The sequence below is a fragment of the Bufo bufo genome, chromosome 1 (genome assembly GCF_905171765.1).
Source record: "Bufo bufo chromosome 1, aBufBuf1.1, whole genome shotgun sequence".
Classification (NCBI taxonomy): domain Eukaryota; kingdom Metazoa; phylum Chordata; class Amphibia; order Anura; family Bufonidae; genus Bufo; species Bufo bufo.
In genome coordinates, this window is record NC_053389.1 from 197,167,394 (window position 1) to 197,195,025 (window position 27,632).

Sequence of the window (27,632 nt, forward strand, 5' to 3'; positions counted from 1 at the left end):
CCTCCGTAGCACCCTCACGTCTCCAATGGCCCGTCCGGACAGGTTACTCTTTTGCAGGCTACAGCTCCTCACCATTTGTTGTAAGACCTTCTGGGTAGGCCGGTGTGCGGTGGCCCGTTGCCAGTACTTCGGCCCTTCCTTGGCATAGAGTTGATGATCTAGGTCTCTCAGTATATTCATGCACAGGGTCACGTTCATTCCTTTCAGGGACGAATGGTCCACCAGCACGACCCCTTTCTTGCCGATGTCTTGCCCAAACAGTCGGACCCGCATCCAGACTATCCCTCGAACATCCATCTCTCTATTATCGTCAGCCGTCAGCCTGATGACACTCCCATTTTCGGGCTCCATCATATGCCCGAAGTGCCTCTCAAAGAACTCCAAAGGCATTAGAGTGCACTCTGACCCTGTATCAACTAGGCAGCAAACATTTCGGCCTTCCAGCTCGGCTTCTAATACGGGGCTGCTGGCATACAGATCACGTTCTTCACACAGAGGGCTTAACTTCTGGTGCACCGACGAAAGGACGCCCAGCTACTGCAGCGGTCGTAAGTTTAACGTTGGCTCTGACGCTACCTGCTCTGGGCACTCTCTGGCCATATGGCCGTATTTTCGGCAAACCCAACAGAGGGGCCCTCTTCTGCCCGGCCCCCTCACCGGGGTTGTTCCGGGTGGAGTGACACGAGGTGCGGGGACAGTTTACGGAGGCCGGGACGGTTCTACCTTCATCTGGGACACTTCCAGCCGAAGCTCTTTCAATTCCGCCCGCAGGGCCTGGACCACATCCTGGCCGGTCCCTTGTAACATGCGCGCTATTCACCACTCTCGCTGCCACAGGTATGGGCTCTTCCTCCCTCTCTACGGCAGCTAAATAAACGCTTTTGAATGTCATATCGGCCATTGTTTGGGTCATCTCTTGTAATTTATCTTGTAGGAATTTATTGGAGAGCACCACTATGAACTGATCTCGTAGAAGCCGGTCCACCTCCCGGAAGGCGCCCATAGCCTCAGGGTCTCGTCGTTGTATCTCATTCAGTCTCTCCTGTAGAGCATTGGAATATTGCATCAGGGTCTCGCCCTCTCGCTGGGGTCAGTTAAAGAAGTGACTCCGTAACTGTACCACTTTGGCCCGCCCCCCTTGGGCTCTCTCTAGCAGGGAGAATATCTTCTCTAGGGTATCTCTCTCAGAGTCAGGCCTTACCATCACTGTCCGTCTGACTTCGACCTCTAGGGCTCCCAATGCAACCTTGGCCCGCAGTTCGGGGGTCAGGTTACACATTTTAACCGCACTTTGCACCCTTTCAGTCCAGTCCTGCAATGTCATGTTGTTACTGTCATACTTTGGCAGATGACCCAGCAGTGCCCCTACAGGGATGTATCCTACTGGGGTAGCCATATTGTTGGGGGCAAGCTGGACTTGCGCCTGTGCACCCTGGGCTGGGTCCTGATCCGGCACCACTGGCGCCGGGGGACGATCTTCAGCCGCGTTCCCATCCATAACGGTCGCTGTATCCTGCCGACTATGCCAAGTTGTAAGCCGTTTACCGGGGTGGGCTCCCCAGAATACAGCGAACTCACAGACAAGGAAAGCGACACTGACACCAGCTTACTATGCAAGAACAGAAACTTTACTTAGACGAGTGATAACATAAGAACAATACAAACATGCATAGAAAACGCTGTATCCCCAGACCCACAGTCAATGTCCCTGCCCACTGGACAGGCCTAGCCGATAACGGACACAGCAGAGCCTGCAAGTCGTGCTGTGCCGCTACAGAGGACACCCCTAGCCGATGGCAAACGCAGCAGAGCCTGCAAGTCAATGACTGCGCTGCAGTCCAGTACATTACAGCCTAGCAAAATGATCTAATCCTAACTAACTACATAATGCTAGGCCTAGGCTAGTCTCTGTATCTTCAGGCGCCACACAATGTAACAATCAGTAACCAGGTGTACTGACCTGCGTCCATTCTGGGCCCGAGGATGCAGCCTACCAGGGATGGCCACCAACCTCTTAGCAACCGTGCGGCTTTGCTTGATGATGAGGCCTTCTGTCCACACACTGAACTGGTCTTCCTGGGACAACCTCTCTTTCAGAAGGGCTGGATTCAGTCAGGGTATAACAGCTACTCTCCTTCTTCTGAGTGTCCATTAACTGCCAGACATCTGCAAGCCAGGATGGAATCGGATTCAGTCCCTCACAGCACAATCCTTCCACCACCATGCCAGATCAACACACTTCCTGGTTTGCATATTCAAATCTCAGAGTGTGCTGGCTGTAGCTGCAAAACAGTGGCCTCTAGTGCCTGGAATGCCAAATGACAGTTTAAGCACATACATTATGCAGAAATAGCTGTTTCACAATCTCACATGGCCCCCCCTCCCTCCCCAGTATTAAAAGCATTGGTGGCCAGTGCGGCCCCCCCCTCCCCAGTATTAAAAGCATTGGTGGCCAGTGCGGCCCCCTCCCCTCCCTCCCCAGTATTAAAAGCATTGGTAGCCAGTGCGACCCCCCCTCCCTCCCTCCCCAGTATTAAAAGCATTGGTGGCCTGTGCGGCCACTCCGATCGGAAATGCCACTCCGCTGCCACTAATGATGGGGGGGAGAGGGGTTGTTAGCCTGTGGCCACTGCCACCAATGCTTTTAATACTGATGAGAGAGGGAGGGGGGGGGGCGCACTGGCCACCAATGCTTTTAATACTGGGGAGGGAGGGAGGGAGGGGGGGCCCGCACCGGCCACCAATGCATTTAATACTGGGGAGGGAGGGGGGGCTGCACTGGCCACCAATGCTTTTAATACTGGGGAGGGAGGGAGGGTGCCGCACTGGCCACCAATGCTTTTAATACTGGGGATGGGGGGGCCGCACTGGCCACCAATGCTTTTAATACTGGGGAGGGAGGGGGGCCATGTGAGATTGTGAAACAGCTATTTCTGCATAATGTATGTACTTAAACTGTCATTTGGCATTCCAGGCCCTAGAGGCCACTGTTTTGCAGCTTTTAATACTGGGGAGAAAGGGAGAGGGGGGCCGCACTGGCCACCAATGCTCTTAATACTGGGGAAGGAGGGGGGTCTGGCCCCTGCTCCCTGGCAGTACCCGATCAGGGGGCTGAGATTGCACAATTAACCCCTCAGGTGCGGCACCTGAGGGGTTAATTGTGCGGATCACAGCCCTCTGTAAGAGATCTGGTGCTGCCAGGCAGCAGGGGGCAGTTATGTACACAGTTCTCAGTATATTCTAACTTGAAGCGTCCCCATCACCATGGGAACGCCTCTGTGTTAGAATATACTGTCGGATCTGAGTTTTCACGATCTAACTCAAATCCGATGGTATATTCTAACATAGAGGCATTCCCATGGTGATGGGGTCGCTTCAAGTTAAAATATACCATCGGATTGGAGAAAACTCCGATCCGATGGAGTGTGTGCTGATTGGTTTGTGCGCCGCGCATGCTCACTAATCGGCACACACGCACGGACAACAGCCCTGAGCACGTACACAGGGCTTTTATTAGTATAGATAAGTTATCTAACTATCTATCTAATGTAATGAGTGGAAAGCACAGAGCACAGCAATGTCACTGCTCTCTCTCTCTCTCTCTCTCTCTCTTTCTCAGAACTGCAAAATACTGTAGAAAATGGCTGCTGGGGAGGTTCTTAGATAGTAAGGGGTAGGCAGCTTTCCTATTGGTTGCTAGGGATGTTGCTAAGCTCAGACAAAACATTGCAGCCTTCTTATTGGCCCACAAGCAAGAACCAGGGAGGGATCATGGGTTCAGATGAAAAAAAATCTAGAATATTCGAAAATACGAATATATATCACTATATTCAAAATATTTGCTAATTCTCAAAGTGCCGATATTCACAATTAATATTCGCGATTCGAATATTCGCACCCAACACTAATCCTGATTACTAAATCAGCGGCAGTATTGCGCTGCAAGATGATCGCTTATCTTAGCAATGATCTTAACAATAATCTGCCCGTGTAATAGGACCTTAAGACTCCACTAATCACTGGGTGGGCTAAGTCCATCACTGTGGTAACCTAATCAGATCTGCCAGTGTAAGGGTCCATTCACACGTCCGCAACTGTTTCGCGGTCCGCAAATTGCAGATCCCCAAAACATGGACACCGGCACTATAATAGAAATACCTTTTCTTGTCCGTGGCTGCGGACAAGAATAGGACATGTTTTATTTTTTGCGTGGAACGGCAATGCAGATGCGGACAATACGCATCTTTTGCAGCCCCATTGAAAATGAATGGGTCCACACCCGTTCCGCGGACGTGTGAATGGACCCTTAACCACCTCAGCCCCCAGTGCTTAAACACCCTGAAAGACCAGGCCACTTTTTACACTTCTGACCTACACTACTTTCACCGTTTATTGCTCAGTCATGCAACTTACCACCCAAATGAATTTTACCTCCTTTTCTTCTCACTAATAGAGCTTTCATTTGGTGGTATTTCATTGCTGATGACATTTTTACTTTTTTTGTTATTAATCGAAATTTAACGATTTTTTTGCAAAAAAATGACATTTTTCACTTTCAGTTGTAAAATTTTGCAAAAAAAAACGAGATCCATATATAAATTTTGCTCTAAATTTATTGTTCTACATGTCTTTGATAAAAAAAAAATGTTTGGGTAAAAAAAAAATGGTTTGGGTAAAAGTTATAGCGTTTACAAACTATGGTACAAAAATGTGAATTTCTGCTTTTTGAAGCAGCTCTGACTTTCTGAGCACCTGTCATGATTCCTGAGGTTCTACAATGGCCAGACAGTACAAACACCCCACAAATGACCCCATTTCGGAAAGTACACACCCTAAGGTATTCGCTGATGGGCATAGTGAGTTCATAGAACTTTTTATTTTTTGTCACAAGTTAGCGGAAAATTATGATTTTTATTTTTATTATTTTTTTCTTACAAAGTCTCATATTCCACTAACTTGTGACAAAAAATAAAAAGTTCTATGAACTCACTATGCCCATCACGAAATACCTTGGGGTCTCTTCTTTCGAAAATGGGGTCACTTGTGGGGTAGTTATACTGCCCTGGCATTCTAGGGGCCCAAATGTGTGGTAAGGAGTTTGAAATCAAATTCTGTAAAAAATGACCAGTGAAATCCGAAAGGTGCTCTTTGGAATATGGGCCCCTTTGCCCACCTAGGCTGCAAAAAAGTGTCACACATCTGGTATCTCTGTATTCAGGAGAAGTTGAGGAATGTGTTTTGGGGTGTCTTTTTACATATACCCATGCTGGGTGAGAGAAAAATCTTGGTCAAATGCCAACTTTGTATAAAAAAATGGGAAAAGTTGTCTTTTGCCAAGATATTTCTCTCACCCAGCATGGGTATATGTAAAATGACACCCCAAAACACATTCCCCAACTTCTCCTGAGTACGGAGATACCAGATGTGTGACACTTTTTTGCAGCCTAGGTGGGCAAAGGGGCCCATATTCCAAAGAGCACCTTTCGGATTTCACAGGTCATTTACCTACTTACCACACATTAGGGCCCCTGGAAAATGCCAGGGCAGTATAACTACCCCACAAGTGACCCCATTTTGGAAAGAAGACACCCCAAGGTATTCCGTGAGGGGCATGGCGAGTTCCTAGAATTTTTTATTTTTTGTCACAAGTTAGTGGAAATGATGATTTTTTTTTTTTTTAATACAAAGTCTCATATTCCACTAACTTGTGACAAAAAATAAAAACTTCCATGAACTCACTATGCCCATCAGCGAATACCTTGGGGTCTCTTCTTTCCAAAATGGGGTCACTTGTGGGGTAGTTATACTGCCCTGGCATTCTAGGGGCCCAAATGTGTGGTAAGGAGATTGAAATCAAATTCTGTAAAAAATGACCAGTGAAATCCGAAAGGTGCTCTTTGGAATATGGGCCCCTTTGCCCACCTAGGCTGCAAAAAAGGGTCGCACATGTGGTATTTCCGTATTCAGGAGAAGTTGAGGAATGTGTTTTGGGGTGTCTTTTTACATATACCCATGCTGGGTGAGATAAATATCTTGGTCAAATGCCAACTTTGTATAAAAAAATGGGAAAAGTTGTCTTTTGCCAAGATATTTCTCTCACCCAGCATGGGTATATGTAAAATGACACCCCAAAACACATTCCCCAACTTCTCCTGAGTACGGAGATACCAGATGTGTGACACTTTTTTGCAGCCTAGGTGGGCAAAGGGGCCCATATTCCAAAGAGCACCTTTCGGATTTCACTGGTCATGTTTTACAGAATTTGATTTCAAACTCCTTACCACACATTTGGGCCCCTAGAATGCCAGGGCAGTATAACTACCCCACAAGTGACCCCATTTTGGAAAGAAGAGACCCCAAGGTATTCGCTGATGGGCATAGTGAGTTCATGAAAGTTTTTATTTTTTGTCAAAAGTTAGTGGAATATGAGACTTTGTATGAAAAAAAAAATAATAAAAAAAAATCATCATTTTCCACTAACTTGTGACAAAAAATAAAAAATTCTAGGAACTCGCCATGCCCCTCACGGAATACCTTGGGGTGTCTTCTTTCCAAAATGGGGTCACTTGTGGGGTACTTATACTGCCCTGGCATTTTCCAGGAGCCCTAATGTGTGGTAAGTAGGTAAATGACCTGTGAAATCCGAATGGTGCTCTTTGGAATATGGGCCCCTTTGCCCACCTAGGCTGCAAAAAAGTGTCACACATCTGGTATCTCCGTACTCAGGAGAAGTTGGGGAATGTGTTTTGGGGTGTCATTTTACATATACCCATGCTGGGTGAGAGAAATATCTTGGCAAAAGACAACTTTTCCCATTTTTTTATACAAAGTTGGCATTTGACCAAGATATTTATCTCACCCAGCATGGGTATATGTAAAATGACACTCCAAAACACATTCCCCAACTTCTCCTGAGTACGGCGATACCAGATGTGTGACACTTTTTTTCAGCCTAGGTGGGCAAAGGTGCCCAAATTCCATTTAGGAGGGTATTTTTAGACATTTTGATACCAGACTTCTTCTCACGCTTTGGGGCCCCTAGAATGCCAGGGCAGTATAAATACCCCACATGTGACCCCATTTTGGAAAGAAGACACCCCAAGGTATTCAATGAGGGGCATGGCGAGTTCATAGAATTATTTTTTTTTTGGCACAAGTTAGCGGAAATTGATATTTTTTATTTTTTTCTCACAAAGTCTCCCTTTCCGCTAACTTGGGTCAAAAATTTCAATCTTTCATGGACTCAATATGCCCCTCACGGAATACCTGGGGGTGTCTTATTTCCAAAATTGGGTCACATGTGCGGTATTTATACTGCCCTGGCATTCTAGGGGCCCTAAAGCGTGAGAAGAAGTCTGGAATATAAATGTCGAAAAAATTTTACGCATTTGGATTCCGTGAGGGGTATGGTGAGTTCATGTGAGATTTTAGTTTTTGACACAAGTTAGTGGAATATGAGACTTTGTAAGAAAAAAAAATAATAATTCCGCTAACTTGGGCCAAAAAAATGTCTGAATGGAGCCTTACAGAGGGGTGATCAATGACAGGGGGGTGATCAATGACAGGGGGGGTGATCAATGACAGGGGTGGTGATCAATGACAGGGGGGTGATCAGAGAGTCTATATGGGGTAATCACCCCCCTGTCATTGATCACCCCCCTGTAAGGCTCCATTCAGATGTCCGTATGTGTTTTGCGGATCCGATCCATGTATCCGTGGATCCGTAAAAATCATACGGACATCTGAATGCAGCATGACAGGGGGGGGGGGTGATCAATGACAGGGGGGGGGTGATCAATGACAGGGGGGTGATCAGGGAGTCTATATGGGGTGATCACCCCCCCTGGAAGGCTCCAGGGAGACGCCTGTATGTGTTTTGCGGATCCGATCCATCTATCAGTGGATCCGTAAAAATCATGCGGACATCTGAATGGAGCTTTACAGGGGGTTGATCAATGACAGGGGTGTAATCAATGACAGGGGGGTGATCAGGGAGTCTATATGGGGTGATCACCACAGTCATTGATCACGCCCCTGTAAGGCTTCATTCAGACGTCCGTATGCGTTTTGCGGATCCTATCCATCTATCAGTGGATCCGTAAAAATCATGCGGACATCTGAATGGAGCTTTACAGGGGTTGATCAATGACAGGGGTGTAATCAATGACAGGGGGGTGATCAGGGAGTCTATATGGGGTGATAACCACAGTCATTGATCACGCCCCTGTAAGGCTTCATTCAGACGTCCGTATGCATTTTGCGGATCTGATCCATCTATCAGTGGATCCGTAAAAATCATGCGGACATCTGAATGGAGCTTTACAGGGGGTTGATCAATGACAGGGGTGTAATCAATGACAGGGGGGTGATCAGGGAGTCTATATGGGGTGATCACCACAGTCATTGATCACGCCCCTGTAAGGCTTCATTCAGACGTCCGTATGCGTTTTGCGGATCCGATCCATCTATCAGTGGATCCGTAAAAATCATGCGGACATCTGAATGGAGCTTTACAGGGTTTGATCAATGACAGGGGTGTAATCAATGACAGGGGGGTGATCAGGGAGTCTATATGGGGTGATCACCACAGTCATTGATCACGCCCCTGTAAGGCTTCATTCAGACGTCCGTATGCGTTTTGCGGATCCGATCCATCTATCAGTGGATCCGTAAAAATCATGCGGACATCTGAATGGAGCTTTACAGGGGGTTGATCAATGACAGGGGTGTAATCAATGACAGGGGGGTGATCAGGGAGTCTATATGGGGTGATCACCACAGTCATTGATCACGCCCCTGTAAGGCTTCATTCAGACGTCCGTATGCGTTTTGCGGATCCGATCCATCTATCAGTGGATCCGTAAAAATCATGCGGACATCTGAATGGAGCTTTACAGGGGGTTGATCAATGACAGGGGTGTAATCAATGACAGGGGGTTGATCAGGGAGTCTATATGGGGTGATCACCACAGTCATTGATCACGCCCCTGTAAGGCTTCATTCAGACGTCCGTATGCGTTTTGCGGATCCGATCCATCTATCAGTGGATCCGTAAAAATCATGCGGACATCTGAATGGAGCTTTACAGGGGGTTGATCAATGACAGGGGTGTAATCAATGACAGGGGGGTGATCAGGGAGTCTATATGGGGTGATAACCACAGTCATTGATCACGCCCCTGTAAGGCTTCATTCAGACGTCCGTATGCGTTTTGCGGATCCGATCCATCTATCAGTGGATCCGTAAAAATCATGCGGACATCTGAATGGAGCTTTACAGGGGGTTGATCAATGACAGGGGGGTAATCAATGACAGGGGGGTGATCAGGGAGTCTATATGGGGTGATCAGGGGTGATCAGGGGCTAATAAGGGGTTAATAAGTGACGGGGGGGGGGGTGTAGTGTAGTGTAGTGGTGCTTGGTGCTACTTTACTGAGCTACCTGTGTCCTCTGGTGGTCGATCCAAACAAAGGGGACCACCAGAGGACCAGGTAGCAGGTATATTAGACGCTGTTATCAAAACAGCGTCTAATATACCTGTTAGGGGTTAAAAAAAAACACATCTCCAGCCTGCCAGCGAACGATCGCCGCTGGCAGGCTGGAGATCAACTCTCTTACCTTCCGTTCCTGTGAGCGCGCGCGCCTGTGTGCGCGCTTTCACAGGAAATCTCGCGTCTCGCGAGATGACGCGTAGATGCGTGATTGTGCGCAGCGCTGCCACCTCCGGAACGCGATCCTGCGTTAGGCGGTCCGGAGGTTGTTAATCATATATTGCACATACATTGCTATTAGATATATGTAGTGCAAAAAAAAAATTTAAAAAAGTGCTTTTACAACAAATCACAACATTTAACTCTGTAACATGAAATTAACCCTTTTATTAATAATTAAGCCTTAGAAATCATCCTCTGGGGCATTTTGCATGTTGGGAGTTGTAGTTTTCCAACAGCTATAGAGCCTCTGATTGGAGACCTGGAACTATATTACTAGGACTTGATGATAATTAATGTGAGGCAAACTTGGTACATATGTTGTTAAGATAATTGCTTCCATTTTAGCAGTCAGTTGATGCATTCACTATAGCTCATTCTACGGATGCAGCAGCAAGAGATCTGCAAGCCAAGACGCCTGGGCTGCCAAGTAACAAAGGTTCTCTATGTCACTATAGAAATCTCCTTTCATGCTCAGCAAAGTTATTTGGAAGACTTTACCAGAACAACTTGATGAGAATTAAAACACAAATTGGAATTGATCGGAACAAGATTGACCACACATTCTATTTATTAGCAGAAAAGAGCACAGTATTGCAGGGGGAAAGTAATATAAAATGATTCACGTAAAAGGTAGAGAGTTTCCCCCTCTCCATGTAACTGTCAGGGGGCTGAAAAGGTAATATTCACTGATTTAAGTATAGAAGCAAATCTCCCATCCCCATACATTAGTGAATGTAATGGCTAGTGATGAACGAAGTTTTCAAAAATTCAGCTGCTTCGCCAAACTCCGATAAGAAATTTGGATTTGTTGCAAAGTACTCCATTGTATGTAGTGGGTGCAATGACGAGGAACGGCGATAGCGCCGCTTCCCGTCATTGAACTCCTTAGATGCCGCGCTCAACACTGATTGCACCATCTGAGAGTCACATTGAGGTCTTTCAGGGTTTAATTAGGGGTTAAAAAAACATACTCATCTCATCCATTTGATCACAGAGAGGCCGTTGAGGCCATCTTGATTGAAGAAAATGCGCCAAATCGCACACATGCTGACGTCTCCACGTCATCACGCTGACGTCATAGCTGATAATGGATAATGCCAGATATTTTGGGCAGTTCAAATATTAGAGACAGACACCAGTTAATTAATACAGGAAAATGTCGCACTAGGATGAGGAGTTATCTCGCAGAGGTGCTCCCACTGACAGACAACACCCAGTCTGACAAAAGGTAAGTACAATAAATAGATAGTAGTGGGGCACTCTCTATTAGTAAAGGGATCTTTATTGAATAAGATAAATTAACAATAGAATATCACAAATATGGCAATAGAATATCAGGAATAGTTGGTAGTAATATTTAACTCAGTAATGTCATAAAACCTAAAACAATAAAAACATACATCATATACAGATCCCAATAATCAAATAAAATCTAAAAGGCCATAATGTGAGGTCTCCAATCCTAAAAGCAATAATATTCATGAAAGGTAATCGATCAAAAATATTCGATAAAAGTTCTTCGATGTAAAATATTCGATGATAAAATGTTCAATAAGAATTACTGAAGATGAGAAGAAATCACAATAAGAATTATCGATCTCTACCGAATATTCAAAATAGCTGCCAGCTCATGACCAGTTATCAACACACATTCATTTAGTGACAAAAATTCGAAAAACAGATGGAAGTCGATAATGTATAAGACGACGTTCCACCTGCTCAAACAAACAGCGGCCTGTATTTGGCTAGAAAGCGATCGCTTAGTTTTGAATAGAGTATGCAGTCTTACCAGCAGGTCTTTTAGCTGGACTGTAAGCCCTCGACTCGGTCCACTTTCTATGAAGGTTAAGGTTCCGGTCTCAAAGGCTGTTTGATCAAATTTGAATTTAGCGCCAAACGAACTGCTGGATACACGTGGTCTTGTGTTTGAAACCAGACGTCTTCCGTGTAGTGGTAGTTTCCTTCTTTAGCAATTCAATATTCATACGATAATATCCAAGCCTCCTCAGTCTGGCAATGTCCTTCTTCCAATTAGGGGGGTTAATAGTATCAAATGTTTGCGAACCGCAAGTTCGCGGCGGGTCCCATTCATTTCAATGGCAGGCGAACCTGAAAAACCTTCAGCTAATATTTGCAGCCAAGAAATAATTACTAGAAGTGCACAAATAGTCCCGCAACATAGACAGTGACATACCAGATGTATTATTCAAATTTGCGATCTCCATTCATAAATTTTTTCAATGCAAAATATCGGCAATATAATTTTTGCGTACGCACATGCGCAAATGCTCTATACAGTACCCAAATGCACTATAAAGAAAGTATATTGGTATATAACACCCCGTTTCAATCAGTTTTTTTGGGGGCGACTGGTATATCACACCAGTAGAAATTATTTGTTCCAATAACGCTTGTCCCTCTATATACCTGCAGTATCGCAGCAGAACCGCACACAACTGCCGCACAATACATATGCACTATAATATACTTTCTAACATAGAAAGTATACTATAACATTGTACAAGGAAGGCAATCCATTAGAATATACATAAAGATAAAACGCAACCTTTAATAATGTTACTAATGGGTCCATCCACACGTCCGTAAGTGTTTTGCGGATCCGCAAAACACGGACACCAGCAATGTGCATTCCGCAATTTGCGGACCGCACATCGCTGGCACTATAATAGAAAATGTCTAATCTTGTCTGCAATTGCGGACAGGAATAGGACATGTTCTATTTTTTTGCGGAAACGGAAGCACAGATGCGGAAGTGCGGATCCGCAAATGCGGACAGCACATTCCGACCCCATTGAAAATGAATGGGTGTGCACCCCTTGCGAACGGATGCGGACGTGTGAATGGAAAAGATATTCCTCAAAATTAAAATAAATTTAATTATTAAAGTTAAGCAAAAAGCATAGATGTGGTAGGCAATAACAAGTGCTCGACGACACTAAATCAGTTGCTCGGCGGCACCAAATCAGAAACCATATGTCCTACCACAATCCGGGGAGTTCCAGTGCACATAAATGAATCCCGGAGGGAAAGCAAAAAACATCTTTCCCTGGGCTAGATGATGATGTGGTATTGAAGGACAGGGTGGGCAAAGAACTGTCCCTGATATTGCCCTACAGGGGGTGCTATTCTGGCCCTGATAGCCTAACCACAGACCACCCGCCCTGATAAGAGTGACCCCGTCCGGAACCTTACCCTATATAAAAATGGCCCTAGTAAGCCCCTAGCCCCTAAGCCTCTGACTTCCAGGTGATCACTATATAGATCTACACTGCGTGCAGAATTATTAGGCAAATGAGTATTTTGACCACATCATCCTCTTTATGCATGTTGTCTTACTCCAAGCTGTATAGGCTCGAAAGCCTACTACCAATTAAGCATATTAGGTGATGTGCATCTCTGTAATGAGAAGGGGTGTGGTCTAATGACATCAACACCCTATATTAGGTGTGCATAATTATTAGGCAACTTCCTTTCCTTTGGCAAAATGGGTCAAAAGAAGGACTTGACAGGCTCAGAAAAGTCAAAAATAGTGAGATATCTTGCAGAGGGATGCAGCACTCTTAAAATTGCAAAGCTTCTGAAGCGTGATCATCGAACAATCAAGCGTTTCATTCAAAATAGTCAACAGGGTCGCAAGAAGCGTGTGGAAAAACCAAGGCGCAAAATAACTGCCCATGAACTGAGAAAAGTCAAGCGTGCAGCTGCCAAGATGCCACTTGCCACCAGTTTGGCCATATTTCAGAGCTGCAACATCACTGGAGTGCCCAAAAGCACAAGGTGTGCAATACTCAGAGACATGGCCAAGGTAAGAAAGGCTGAAAGACGACCACCAGTGAACAAGACACACAAGCTGAAACGTCAAGACTGGGCCAAGAAATATCTCAAGACTGATTTTTCTAAGGTTTTATGGACTGATGAAATGAGAGTGAGTCTTGATGGGCCAGATGGATGGGCCCGTTGCTGGATTGGTAAAGGGCAGAGAGCTCCAGTCCGACTCAGATGCCAGCAAGGTGGAGGTGGAGTACTGGTTTGGGCTGGTATCATCAAAGATGAGCTTGTGGGGCCTTTTCGGGTTGAGGATGGAGTCAAGCTCAACTCCCAGTCCTACTGCCAGTTTCTGGAAGACACCTTCTTCAAGCAGTGGTACAGGAAGAAGTCTGCATCCTTCAAGAAAAACATGATTTTCATGCAGGACAATGCTCCATCACACGTGTCCAAGTACTCCACAGCGTGGCTAGCAAGAAAGGGTATAAAAGAAAAAAATCTAATGACATGGCCTCCTTGTTCACCTGATCTGAACCCCATTGAGAACCTGTGGTCCATCATCAAATGTGAGATTTACAAGGAGGGAAAACAGTACACCTCTCTGAACAGTGTCTGGGAGGCTGTGGTTGCTGCTGCACGCAATGTTGATGGTGAACAGATCAAAACACTGACAGAATCCATGGATGGCAGGCTTTTGAGTGTCCTTGCAAAGAAAGGTGGCTATATTGGTCACTGATTTGTTTTTGTTTTGTTTTTGAATGTCAGAAATGTATATTTGTGAATGTTGAGATGTTATATTGGTTTCACTGGTAAAAATAAATAATTGAAATGGGTATATATTTGTTTTTTGTTACGTTGCCTAATAATTATGCACAGTAATAGTCACCTGCACACACAGATATCCCCCTAAAATAGCTAAAACTAAAAACAAACTAAAAACTACTTACAAAAATATTCAGCTTTGATATTAATGAGTTTTTTGGGTTCATTGAGAACATGGTTGTTGTTCAATAATAAAATTAATCCTCAAAAATACTACTTGCCTAATAATTCTGCACTCCCTGTATGTGTTTTTGACTCATTATGAAAGTATATTATAAGTATATCGCACCCCTCTGTGTATCACACAATGTTGATGGTGAACAGATCGAAACACTGACAGAATCCATGGATGGCAGGCTTTTGAGTGTCCTTGCAAATAAAGGTGGCTATATTGGTCACTGATTTGTTTTTTTTTGTTTTTTTGAATGTCAGAAATGTATATTTGTGAATGTTGAGATATTATATTGGTTTCACTGGTAAAAATAAATAATTGAAATGGGTATATATTTGTTTTTTGTTAAGTTGCCTAATAATTATGCACAGTAATAGTCACCTGCACACACAGATATCCCCCTAAAATAGCTAAAACTAAAAACAAACTAAAAACTACTTCCAAAAATATTCAGCTTTGATATTAATGAGTTTTTTGGGTTCATTGAGAACATGGTTGTTGTTCAATAATAAAATTAATCCTCAAAAAAACAACTTGCCTAATAATTCTGCACTCCCTGTATATATATATATATATATATATATGGAAACGGACAGCACTTCCAAATAGAAAACCATGATTTATTCAGCCACAGTGGCACAGTGAGGCAACGTTTTGGCTCGAACACAGAGCCTTTCTCAAGCATCTCTGTGTTCGAGCCGAAACGTTGCCTCACTGTGCCACTGTGGCTGAATAAATCAAGTTTTTTTTATTTGGAAGTGCTGTCCGTTTCCTTCTACACCCTGGGACATAGCACCCGTGACGACCATTGTGAATTGGTGCTGCCATATAGTTTCTATATATATATATATATATATATATATATATATATATATAGAGAGAGAGAGAGAGAGAGAGAGAGAGAGAGAGAGAGACGAAAGAAGGCCAGCGGCACACCACGGATTTCAAAGGAAAACGTGTCGTTTATTTACCCAGTGTCAGCACCCATCTTGTTGCTGTCTTTCTCAAGCTATGTGCACATGTGTTACAAGCATGTATTATAAAGGTGCATCAATTAAACATTGTTGACCAAAATACTTTCTCTGTATGTATACATTTATTTGATTATATGTTTAATTGATGCACCTTTATAATATATGCTTGTAACACATGTGCACATAGCTTGAGAAAGACAGCAACAAGATGGGTGTCTGGCCACAGACTTGTTTAGTAAGGAAACAGATAGGAATAGCGTACTACACTACCAGAGTGCACATCCACTTTCCCTGAAAAAGGCCATCACCAAGTCCCAGTTTTTAAGGGTTAAAAGGATTGTGTCAACTCCTGAGATACAAACCCTGAGAATGGAGGAGATGTCTTCCAGGTTCCGGGACAGAGGTTATCCAGAGGGGGTACTCAGGGAAGCGTGGAGTGCTAGTGAGGGCATAATTACAGCCAGGGATAAGGAGGCAGGTGCCCGTATACCATTTGTTCACAAATATCACCCGTACAACCATCTTTTCGATAATATTTTGCGCAAACACTGGCATATTTTGGGTAAATCCTATCCAATGGTAGAGGAGTTTAAAAATCCACCTCTTATATGCAATAAAGTTAGCCCCAATTTGAGGGATCATTTGGTTCATTAAGATATTGGAACCAATATTAAAATACAGACCCAGAGAACTTTGGTCAGTCAAAAGGGAGGTACATTTCCTTGTCTCCACTGCATGCAATGTAGTAATGTATTAAAAGGACAATATTTTCATCATCCACGCACTGGGAAGGCCTATAAGATTAGAGGCTACTACACCTGTGACACGAAAAATGTAATTTACCTCATCAAGTGCCCGTGTGGGTTATTGTATGTGGGAGAGACAATGCAAATGGTAAAAGACCGTATATCTAAACATAAATCCACAATACGGAAGCAAAATTTGCTGTTACCTATTCCTTCTCATGTCCTAAACTGTCTGCATGTCCTATAATTACTCCTGGTATGCAATTTTGATTTAGAATCATGTTTTCTTGATAATTCATTGATTTATGTAAATATTTCCGGGCAGCCCTCATTAATAAAAAACGTAAGTAACAATATTGACAGCATAGCTAATGAAATAAAGAATAATAAGTTTCTTCAGGATGTGAAGAGGTGAAATATGCTGTACTTCTCAAATCAATACTGGCACTTATAATACCAAGCCAAATCTCTAGCATGTGGTCCACAGTTTAAAACACCAAAAAAGAATTCTGTATGATATTATATTATTTGTAATGTTTTGTTTTACAATATGTCACTCCTACAACAAAGAACAAGACTTTGTTTTTCTGCTTTGTATAATTCATTATTATAATTATTTATGTGGCAATAACTTTGGAACGCCTTTACTTATCCAAGTTATTCCGAGATTGTTTTCTCATGACACATTGTATTTTATGATAGTCATAAATTTGAGTCAATATATTTCACCTTTATTTATGAAAAAATCCCAAATTTACCAAAAATTTTGAAAAATTCACAATTTTTCTAAATTTTAATTTCTCTGCTTTTAAAACAGAAAGTGATACCTCATAAAATATTTATTACTTAACATTCCCCATATGTCTACTTTATGTTGCCATCATTTTAAAAATGTCATTTTATTTTTTTAGGACGTTAGAAGGCTTAGAAGTTTAGAAGCAATTCTTCAAATTTTTAAGAAAATTGCCAAAACCCACTTTTTAAGGACCAGTTCAGGTCTGAAGTCACTTTGTGGGGCCTACATAGTGGATACCCCCATAAATGACCCCATTGTAGAAACTACACCCCTCAAGTTACTTAAAAACGATTTTACAAACTTTGTTAACCCTTTAGGCGTTCCACAAGAATTAAAGGAAAATGGAGATTTTTTGGCAGATTTTCCATTTTAATCCAATTTTTTCTTTAACACATCGATGGTTAACAGCCAAACAAAACTCAATATTTATTCCTTACTTGGGGAATTTTTTTTTTTACATGTGAAACCTTTTTTTCTATAAATTTTTTTTAACACTTTATTTTTTTTATTTTTTATTTTACACTTTTCGTCCCCCATAATGTCATACAAGACCTCTGGGGGGATATTTACTTCACTTTTTCTTTTTTTTTTCACTGTTGATTTCTCCTGTAACTGGGGCTGACATAGCAGCCCCAGTTACAGGAGAAATACACCCCCCAGAGAGGCTGTACAGCGCAATACAGCGCTGTACAGCCTCAGTGCAGGGCTGATCGAGGTCTCTGAAAGACCTCACACAGCTCCTGCACTCTCCGATCCCGGCGGTCACATGACCGCCGGGCCGGAACAGGAAGTGCATAGCGCTTCCTGCTCTGTATGCACAGCGCTAGGTGAGCGCTGTGTATACAGCGATCCAGAAGGCAGGGACATCTGGGCACTGTCCCTGCCTTCTCTAAGGGTTGCCCTGCTGTCACTGACAGCGGGCAACCCGATCAGCAGCTGCACGATTAGCGTGCAGCTGCAGCTTCTGAACAGACGTTCTGGAACGTCCATTCAGAAATAGAGAACCACCTCCCGGACGTTTATAGTCAACGTGCGGACGGGAGGTGGTTAAAGATTATGTACATGTTTTGGGGCAATTTTTTTAATTATTGTATTGTACTCATTTTGAGCAAAAAATATATTTTTAATTGTCTTTATTAAAAATATAAAGTCCTTTTTTCTATACAGAGCTGACATGCTCTAGTAGCACCCTTTGGATTTTCTGTCTTTTCCTGCAGACCAGGAGCAGATGGACTCCTTATTAGTGTTGAGCGAGCACCAAAGTGCTTGGGTGCTCCAGTAGAACACATTGGGATGCTCGGGTGCTCTACAGAAGTCAATGGGAGAACCCGAGCATTAAACCAGGCACCCCCTGCTCTAAAGAGGGGAGGGTGTCTGGTTCAAAGGAAAAGGTCAGAAATTGATGGAAACACCACTGAAATGGTTCGGGAACAGCATGGGGAGGATGTCTAGATGCATCTTGGACTCCCAGGTCATTGTCTGAGAAGTACTCCACTTTTACAGACTGACAATAATACTCACAAAACTGAAGATAAAATCGATTTTAGAGGAAAAATTGTTAGGGAACATTCTTTCCTGTATATTTACTTGTATATAAAGTGCAAGTGCTGCCTAAAATTACAAGGAAGAGGCACTCCGATAAAACCTGTATATCACATAAAGGAGGGCCTCATTCACATTGTGGTACAATTGTTCAGGTAGTGGGACTCCTACACTCATAAAGCCTATGCACTAAATGAAAGGGCTGCCAAAAATACACCCTTTATTAAACATAAAGGAGGGCATTATATACACAATTGAAAAATTATGATTGATGGACTGCTGGTTGCCCTCAAAAACATTAGGAGCAAGGGCCTGCTCATGACCCTCTAAAACATTAGGGGCTTGGGTCTGCTACTGATCTGACCATCTAAAACATTTGGGGCGAGGGCAGGCTGCTGAGCTGACCCTCTAAAACAGGGGTGCACAACATTTTTAGGTTAGGGGCCACATTGCCAGACTGAATCAATGACAAGGGCCGAAAATAAAACTTAAAGGGGTATTACCAACAGAAATACTGTACTTATGGCATATATACTTTTCCCTCTTTGTGACACTAGGCCGCGCATTAGGGTGAGGGTGCTGGCGGGGTGTCATGAATCTGTCCAAGTGTCACGCGGTAGCATCACGGGTATAAAGATAGAGCGGAGGTGCACCCCCTGAGCTTTCATCCGGTCCCCTGTCCCTGCCTACTTGCACCACCAGCCCTAGGTGACGGGGCGCAACTGGGCGACAGTCCCTGACCTGAGTAAGTGCAAGCAGAGAGATAGAGACAGCAGGGAAGCGGACAGCCAATGAGAGGTAGCACTCGAGCTGACAGAGAGGTGGAACAAGCAAGGTACCACCAAAAACAGAAGGGCGAGGCAGGTCAACTAGCCGGGGTCAGTCCAGGAGACAGAGACAGATCCAAGAGTGGGCCGAGGTCAAAATCCGGGAGGTCACGTCAGTACAAGAGAAGAGGCAAAGACAAAATCCAAAAGCAAGTCGAGGTCAAAATCCGAGAGGTAGCATTAAGGTTCAGGGAGCAGGCAGAAGAGGTGTCAGGAAGCAGATCAAGGGTCAAATCCAAAGGTAAGCTAAATAACAATAATAATACAAAGCCTAAGGGACCAAAATCACAGGCAACCTGTAGCCAGCAAGTTGCCCGTATTTATAGTGGGGAGTGAGGGTCATGTGACGTGGCCAGCGTCACATGACCGACAGACAGACAAGTCGAGCACCGAGTGATCAGCTCGGCACTCAAGGCAGACCTAGGAGCAGGGAGCCTCCCAGCTAGCAAAGCCGCCCTGGGAACGAGGGCGAACACAGATCCTCGTTCCCGAAGCTAAGCAGCAGGTCTGCAGCTGATGGGAGACTGAGTGCGCCTTCGGCGCCCCGTTACACCCAGGCCTTGGAGAGTGTTGCCCTGCCTCTGTTGGATCTTCTGTGTAGTGATGGCCTTGCGGTTCGCCGGGCGGTCGGTTTGCGGCGAACTTCGCACGTTCGCCAAACATGCGAACATATGGCGATATTCGCGCCCGCCATATTCTTTTACATTGTAAAGAACTTTGACTCATGACACATCCATCAGGTGGTACAGGACAGCCAATTGAAAAGTAGCAGCCCGTGGACATACCCCCTACCTTATAAATAAACCTGATCTGGCAGCCATTTTACATTCAGTCTTTTGTCAGTGTAGGGAGAGGTTGCTGTGTGGAGCAGGGACAGACTGTTAGGGACACAAATCGCTAGATAATAGGTCCACAAAAGTCCTTTTAAGGACTGGTATAGGTGTACTATTGATAGGTGTGCAGTACAGAGGGGTGTGATATACTTATAATATACTTTCTAACATAGAAAGCATATTATAGTGGATTTGTACACTGCGTGCAGAATTATTAGGCAAATGAGTATTTTGACCACATCATCCTCTTTATGCATGTTGTCTTACTCCAAGCTGTATAGGCTCGAAAGCCTACTACCAATTAAGCATATTAGGTGATGTGCATCTCTGTAATGAGAAGGGGTGTGGTCTAATGACATCAACACCCTATATTAGGTGTGCATAATTATTAGGCAACTTCCTTTCCTTTGGCAAAATGGGTCAAAAGAAGGACGTGACAGGCTCAGAAAAGTCAAAAATAGTGAGATATCTTGCAGAGGGATGCAGCACTCTTAAAATTGCAAAGCTTCTGAAGCGTGATCATCGAACAATTAAGCGTTTCATTCAAAATAGTCAACAGGGTCGCAAGAAGCGTGTGGAAAAACCAAGGCGCAAAATAACTGCCCATGAACTGAGAAAAGTCAAGCGTGCAGCTGCCAAGATGCCACTTGCCACCAGTTTGGCCATATTTCAGAGCTGCAACATCACTGGAGTGCCCAAAAGCACAAGGTGTGCAATACTCAGAGACATGGCCAAGGTAAGAAAGGCTGAAAGACGACCACCACTGAACAAGACACACAAGCTGAAACGTCAAGACTGGGCCAAGAAATATCTCAAGACTGATTTTTCTAAGGTTTTATGGACTGATGAAATGAGAGTGAGTCTTGATGGGCCCGTGGCTGGATTGGTAAAGGGCAGAGAGCTCCATTCCGACTCAGACGCCAGCAAGGTGGAGGTGGAGTACTGGTTTGGGCTGGTATCATCAAAGATGAGCTTGTGGGGCCTTTTCGGGTTGAGGATGGAGTCAAGCTCAACTCCCAGTCCTACTGCCAGTTTCTGGAAGACACCTTCTTCAAGCAGTGGTACAGGAAGAAGTCTGCATCCTTCAAGAAAAACATGATTTTCATGCAGGACAATGCTCCATCACACGCGTCCAAGTACTCCACAGCGTGGCTGGCAAGAAAGGGTATAAAAGAAGAAAATCTAATGACATGGCCTCCTTGTTCACCTGATCTGAACCCCATTGAGAACCTGTGGTCCATCATCAAATGTGAGATTTACAAGGAGGGAAAACAGTACACCTCTCTGAACAGTGTCTGGGAGGCTGTGGTTGCTGCTGCATGCAATGTTGATGGTGAACAGATTAAAACACTGACAGAATCCATGGATGGCAGGCTTTTGAGTGTCCTTGCAAAGAAAGGTGGCTATATTGGTCACTGATTTGTTTTTGTTTTGTTTTTGAATGTCAGAAATGTATATTTGTGAATGTTGAGATGTTATATTGGTTTCACTGGTAAAAATAAATAATTGAAATGGGTATATATTTGTTTTTTGTTAAGTTGCCTAATAATTATGCACAGTAATAGTCACCTGCACACACAGATATCCCCCTAAAATAGCTAAAACTAAAAACAAACTAAAAACTACTTCCAAAAATATTCAGCTTTGATATTAATGAGTTTTTTGGGTTCATTGAGAACATGGTTGTTGTTCAATAATAAAATTAATCCTCAAAAATACAACTTGCCTAATAATTCTGCACTCCCTGTATTGTGTAGCAGTGGTGGTGAGCGGTTCTGCAGCGATACTGCAGCTACACAGAGTGACAAACGCAATTACAAAAAATAATTATACTGGTGTGATATACCAGTTGCCCCCCCAAAAAACTGATAGTAGCGGGGTGTTATATACCAATAATATACTTTCTATATAGTGCATTTGGGTACTGCAGCATTTGTTTGCTGTTTTGCTACATTCCCTCTGCTACACACAGTGACAAACAGTATTGGAAAAAATAACTATAACTGTGATATACCAGTCGCCCCCCAAAACAACTGATTGAAGCGGGGTGTTATATACCTTCTTCCACAAATACTGCTCTTCTATAGAGACTTTTGTCACAGGGTAAAAAATTATAGGCAATGGAAGAGACAGGCCCTTCCGCAGGGGTCGGGCAGGAGCACCAGGCCAGAGCCTAAGTGGGAAGTTTCAGAAGGTGCGTGCGATTACGTCAAAGGAAGCACCAGACTTGGTTGAGTGGCTCACTCAGCCTTCCGTTTCTGCACCCTCCTCATCCTCTCTATCTGCACCCTCTTCACTCTCTGCTGTGTGCACCCCCAAAGACACCACCACCACCATATCCTCTCCAATCGAGTCAGAGGAATTATTTTCCGATCCATTCCAAAAAAAAATTCGATGCGCAGCCATTCTTGGAATCGGATCAGGAAGAGGAGGTAGCAACGGCCGCCACCCAGCATTCTGATGACAGTATCCATATCAGCCCAAGGAGGTTGGTCCCCGCTGTTGCTGCTTACTCCGAGATCTCTAATGTTAGTGGTGGGGTAGGTGACGATGATGACGAGTCGAACGTGAATTTCCGCAAATGTTCGCAAACGGGCGAACCGGGTGAACCGCCATAGACTTCAATAGGCAGGCGAATTTTAAAACCTACAGGGACTCTTTCTGGCCACAATAGTGATGGAAAAGTTGTTTCAAGGGGACTAACACCTGGACTGTGGCATGCCGGAGGAGGATCCATGGCAAAACTCCCATGGAAAATTACGTAGTTGACACAGAGTCAGGTTTTAATCCATAAAGGGCATAAATCACCTAACATTCCTAAATTGTTTGGAATAACGTGCTTTAAAACATCCAGTGTGTGTATACGATCAGGTATGATGTTGTATCGAACAGGTAGTGTAAGGGTTACGCCCGCTTCACAGTGACAGACCAAACTCTGACAGACCAAACTCCCCGTTTAACAACCGCAAACAGTCCATTTGCACAACCGCAAACTCCCCATTTGCACAAGGTTGGATACCAAGCTACCCATGTCCCGTTCCTTGTCCTCACTGATGTAATTGAAGGTCTCTTCCTCCACCCAGCCACGTACAACACCAACGGTCCCCGAAAGGTGACAACAAGCCCCCTGGGACGCCTGCTGTGGTTGGTCTTCCACCTCCTCAAAGCCACCTTCCTCCTCTGAATCCTCTTCTTCAGACTCCTCTCTCTGCGTTTCCGCAGGTCCAGCAATCGACGACAACAAGGCTGCTTCTGGTGGTGATGGTGACCACAACTCTTCCTCTTCATGCTCATCTACAGCCTGATCCAGCACTCTTCGCAGGGCACGCTCCAAAAAAACGCATATGGGATGAGGTCGATGATGTTGCCTTGGGTTTGACTGACCAGGTTTGTCACCTCCGCAAAAGGACGCATGAGCCTACAGCCATTGTGCATGAGCGTTCAGTAACGCGGCCAAAAAATACCCAGCTCCGCAGAGGCTGTCCTCTTTTTTTTTAATTAAAAAAATCAGTTCTTACCAGTTTAATCCCTGTTATGTCCCCTATCAGGGGCCGGTGTATGGAATAGATTTTAGGAACCGGGAGATGGAAAAAGATGCTTGGTCGGTCCTCTTACTTCCAATTTGGGGCACTGCGTGGGCGCCGTGCAATGTACTGTGCTACCCTATATGAGTGGTATGTTAAGTAGTACTATTCCTATCAGTTTAATCCCTGTTACGTCCCCTATCAGGGGCCGGTGTGTGGAATAGATTTTAGGAACCGGGAGATGGAAAAAGATGCTTGGTTGGTTCTCTTACTTCCAATATGGGGCACTGCGCGTGCGCCGTGCAATGTACTGTGCCACCAGATATGAGTGGTGTGTTAAGTAGTACTATTCTTATCAGTTTAATCCCTGTTATGTTCCCTATCAGGGGACGTGTATCGAATAGAGTTTAGACAACCGCAAAGAGTTGTCAATAGTTGACACACTCATGACATAAACTTTATTCCTCTATGCGTCAATCTTGGTGTAGTGATGACTGTGCTCGTGGGCACGTTTGGGAGATTGCTGGCGATGGTAGTTTTTTAAAGCCTATGGTCGTGCTGAGGTAGTTCAGTGACAGTTAAGTGACCCAGAAAACAAGGATTCTGCAGTGTGGGCCCATTGTTCGCCTAGTAGGCTTTAATGATCACCTTAGATGATCACAAAGAAAATTAAGGTTTTTTCTAGGCAAAATTATCCAGCCGATCGCTTTTGGTCTGTTCACAATGAAGCAACGACCTTATCATCTGGGGTGTGCCAACATTGCCATTGCCAACACACTCATAGAGGTGGTCGCTTCATTGTGATACGCAAGCCCCTTCACCACAACAAGGTAACGATCATGAAGGGAAATTGACACATGTATGTGCCTTTTTTTTTGTTTTGTTTTTGCAGCCACAGTGCAGCACCAGAGGCCAGAAAAATTAGCCATGTATACATGCCTGAAAAATGTGGTATTGTTGCAGCCTCTGCTGTAGCAGCAGAAAGTGCACTAAAACATTGCGGCTTGAACCCTACTTGGTGGCGGAGAAGTCACGCAAGTCACCCGGCATGCAGAGATTAAATACAGCAGCGTGTGGACCATTTTTAGCCCAAGGCATTTCATCAGGCCTTTTTTAGTCAAATGCATCCCCCACTGTCAGTCCCGTCTGGATCCATGCCTCTTTCATCTTAATAAGGGTCCATTCACACGTCCGCATTTTTATATCCGGGATTGCGATCCGTTTTTTGCGGATCCGTTGTTCCGCAAAAATGTTTCCGTATATCATCCGTATGTGATCCGTTTTTGCGGATCCGCAAAATCGGATAACATGATGTAAATTTAAAATGCTAATAAAGTTGTAATATAACTATATAATATAACTATAATATAACTATAACAACGGATCCGCAAAAACGGGTGACATACGGATAGCATCCATGTGACATCCGTTTTTTTTGCGGAACCATAGAAATCAATGAGACAACGGGGCGCATTTAACGGACTAGAATAGGACCTGATCTATTTTTATGTGGAGCATCGGAACGGGCACACCGTGTGCTGTCCGCTTTTTTTGCGGATCCATTGAAATGAATGGTTCCGCATCCAATCCGCAAAAAAAAACGGATCGGATGCGGTTAAAAAATGCGGACGTGTGAATGGACCCTAAAGGTGAGGTAATCTAGACTTTTTTGACCTAGGCGACTTCTCTTCTCAGTGACAATACCTCCTGCTGCGCTGAAGGTCCTTTCTGACAGGACACTTGAAGCGGGGCAGGCCAGAAGTTCTATCGCAAATTGGGATAGCTCAGGCCACAGGTCAAGCCTGCACACCCAGTAGTCAAGGGGTTCATCCTCAGAGTGTCGATATCTGCAGTTAAGGCGAGGTAGTCTGCTACCTGTCGGTCGAGTCGTTCTCTGAGGGTGGACCCCGAAGGGCTGTGGCGATGCGTAAGACTTCAAAAGCTCTGCATGCCCTCCATCAACAACACGTCTGTAAAGCGTCCTGTCCTTGCCGGCGTGGTCGTGGTAGGAAGAGGATTACTTTCACCTCTTCCCCTGTTAGATTTCCGTTGTGCTGTGACATCACCCTTATACGCTGTGTAAAGCATACTTTTTAACTTGTTTTGTAACTGCTGCATCCTTTCCGACTTCCGGTAATTCGTTAACATTTCAGCCACTTTCTGCTTATACCGGGGGTCTAGTAGCGTGGCCACCTAGTACAGATTGTTCTCCTTCAGCCTTTTTATATGAGGGTCCCTCAACAGGCATGACAGCATGAAAGACCCCATTTGCACAAGGTTGGATGCCGAGCTACTCTTGTCCCGTTCCTCGTCCTCACTGATCTCATTGAAGGTCTATTCTTCCCCCCAGCCACGTACAACATCACGGGTACCAGATAGGTGACAACGAGCACCCTGGGATGCCTGCTGTGGTTGGTCTTCCTCCTCCTCAAAGCCACATTCCTCCTCTGACTCTTCTTCCTCAGACTCATCTTCCAGCGTTGCCGCAGGTCCAACAAGCGATGCTAATAAGGCTGTTTCTGGTGGTGATGGTGACCACAACTCTTCCTCTTCACGCTCATCTATGGCCTGATCCAGCACTCTTCGCAGGGCACGCTCCAGGAAGAAAACAAATGGGATGATGTCACTGATGGTGCCTTCGGTGCGACTGACTAGGTTTGTCACCTCCTCAAAAGGACGCATTAGCCTACAGGCATTGCGAATGAGCGTCCAGTAATGTGGCAAAAAAATACCCAGCTCCGCAGAGGCTGTCCTAGCACCCCGGTCATACAAATACTCGTTGATGACTTTTTCTTGTTGGAGCAGGCGGTCGAACATTAGGAGTGTTGAATTCCAACGTGTCGGGCTGTCGCAAATCAAGCGCCTCACTGGCATGTTGTTTCGCCGCTGAATATCGGAAAAGTGCGCCATGGCCGTTTAGGAACGCCTGAAATGGCCACACACCTTCCTGGCCTGCTTGAGGACGTCCTGTAAGCCTGGGTACTTATGCACAAAGCGTTGTACGATCAGATTCAACACATGTACCATGCACGGCACATGTGTCAACTTGCCAAAATTCAATGCCGCCAACAAATTGCTTCCATTGTCACACACCACTTTGCCGATCTCCAGTTGGTGCGGGGTCAGCCACTGATCCACCTGTGCGTTCAGGGCGGACAGGAGTGCTGGTCCGGTGTGACTCTCTGCTTTCAGGCAAGTCAACCCCAAGACGGCATGACACGGTCGTATCTGGGATGTGGAATAGCCCCTGGGGAGCTGGGGGGGGGGTGCAGTTGATGTGGAGCAAGACACAGCAGCAGAAGAGGACTCAGCCGAGGAGGTTATGGAAGAGGATGGAGTAGGAGGAGTAGAGGAGGTGGCAGCAGGCCTGCCTGCAAGTCGTGGCGGTGTCACCAACTCCTCTGCAGAGCCACGCATTCCATGCTTGGCAGCTGTCAGCAGGTTTACCCAATGCGCAGTGTACGTGATATACCTGCCCTGACCGTGCTTTGCAGACCAGGTATCAGTGGTCAGATGGACCCTTGCCCCAACACTGTGTGCCAGACATGCCATGACTTCCTTTTGCACAATAGAGTACAGGTTGGGGATTGCCTTTTGTGAAAAAAAAAAATTCGGCCGGGTACCTTCCACTGCGGTGTCCCAATAGCTACAAATTTTTTGAAGGCTTGTATGGTAAAAGCTGGCGGGCTAAGAGTTCCGACAAGCCAGCTGTCAGACGCCGGGCAAGGGGGTGACTCTGTGACATTGGCTTCTTACGCTGAAACATTTCCTTGACAGACACCTGACTGTGGGCAGATGAGCAGGAACTGCTGAAGGTGAGAGGTGGAGTGGCGGGTGGTTGAGAGCGGGCAAGGAGGACAGCAGTGGTTGACGTGGCTGAAGATGCTGGACCAGGAGG

The 27,632-nt window shown here is 44.9% G+C and overlaps 1 protein-coding gene and 1 long non-coding RNA gene across 2 annotated transcripts in view; both read right to left on the reverse strand.

The window, feature by feature from the left end:
• The window catches only part of LOC120999497, a gene marked incomplete at both ends in the record, with an annotated part of 53,392 nt that overhangs the window by 11,552 nt on the left and 14,208 nt on the right, over positions 1-27,632 (reverse strand).
• On the reverse strand, positions 77-19,081 carry LOC121002651. The gene is made up of 3 exons (XR_005779304.1): positions 18,956-19,081; positions 3,044-3,050; positions 77-87 (listed from the first exon to the last, which is right to left on the reverse strand). It is a non-coding gene; the product is annotated as an uncharacterized LOC121002651 (long non-coding RNA).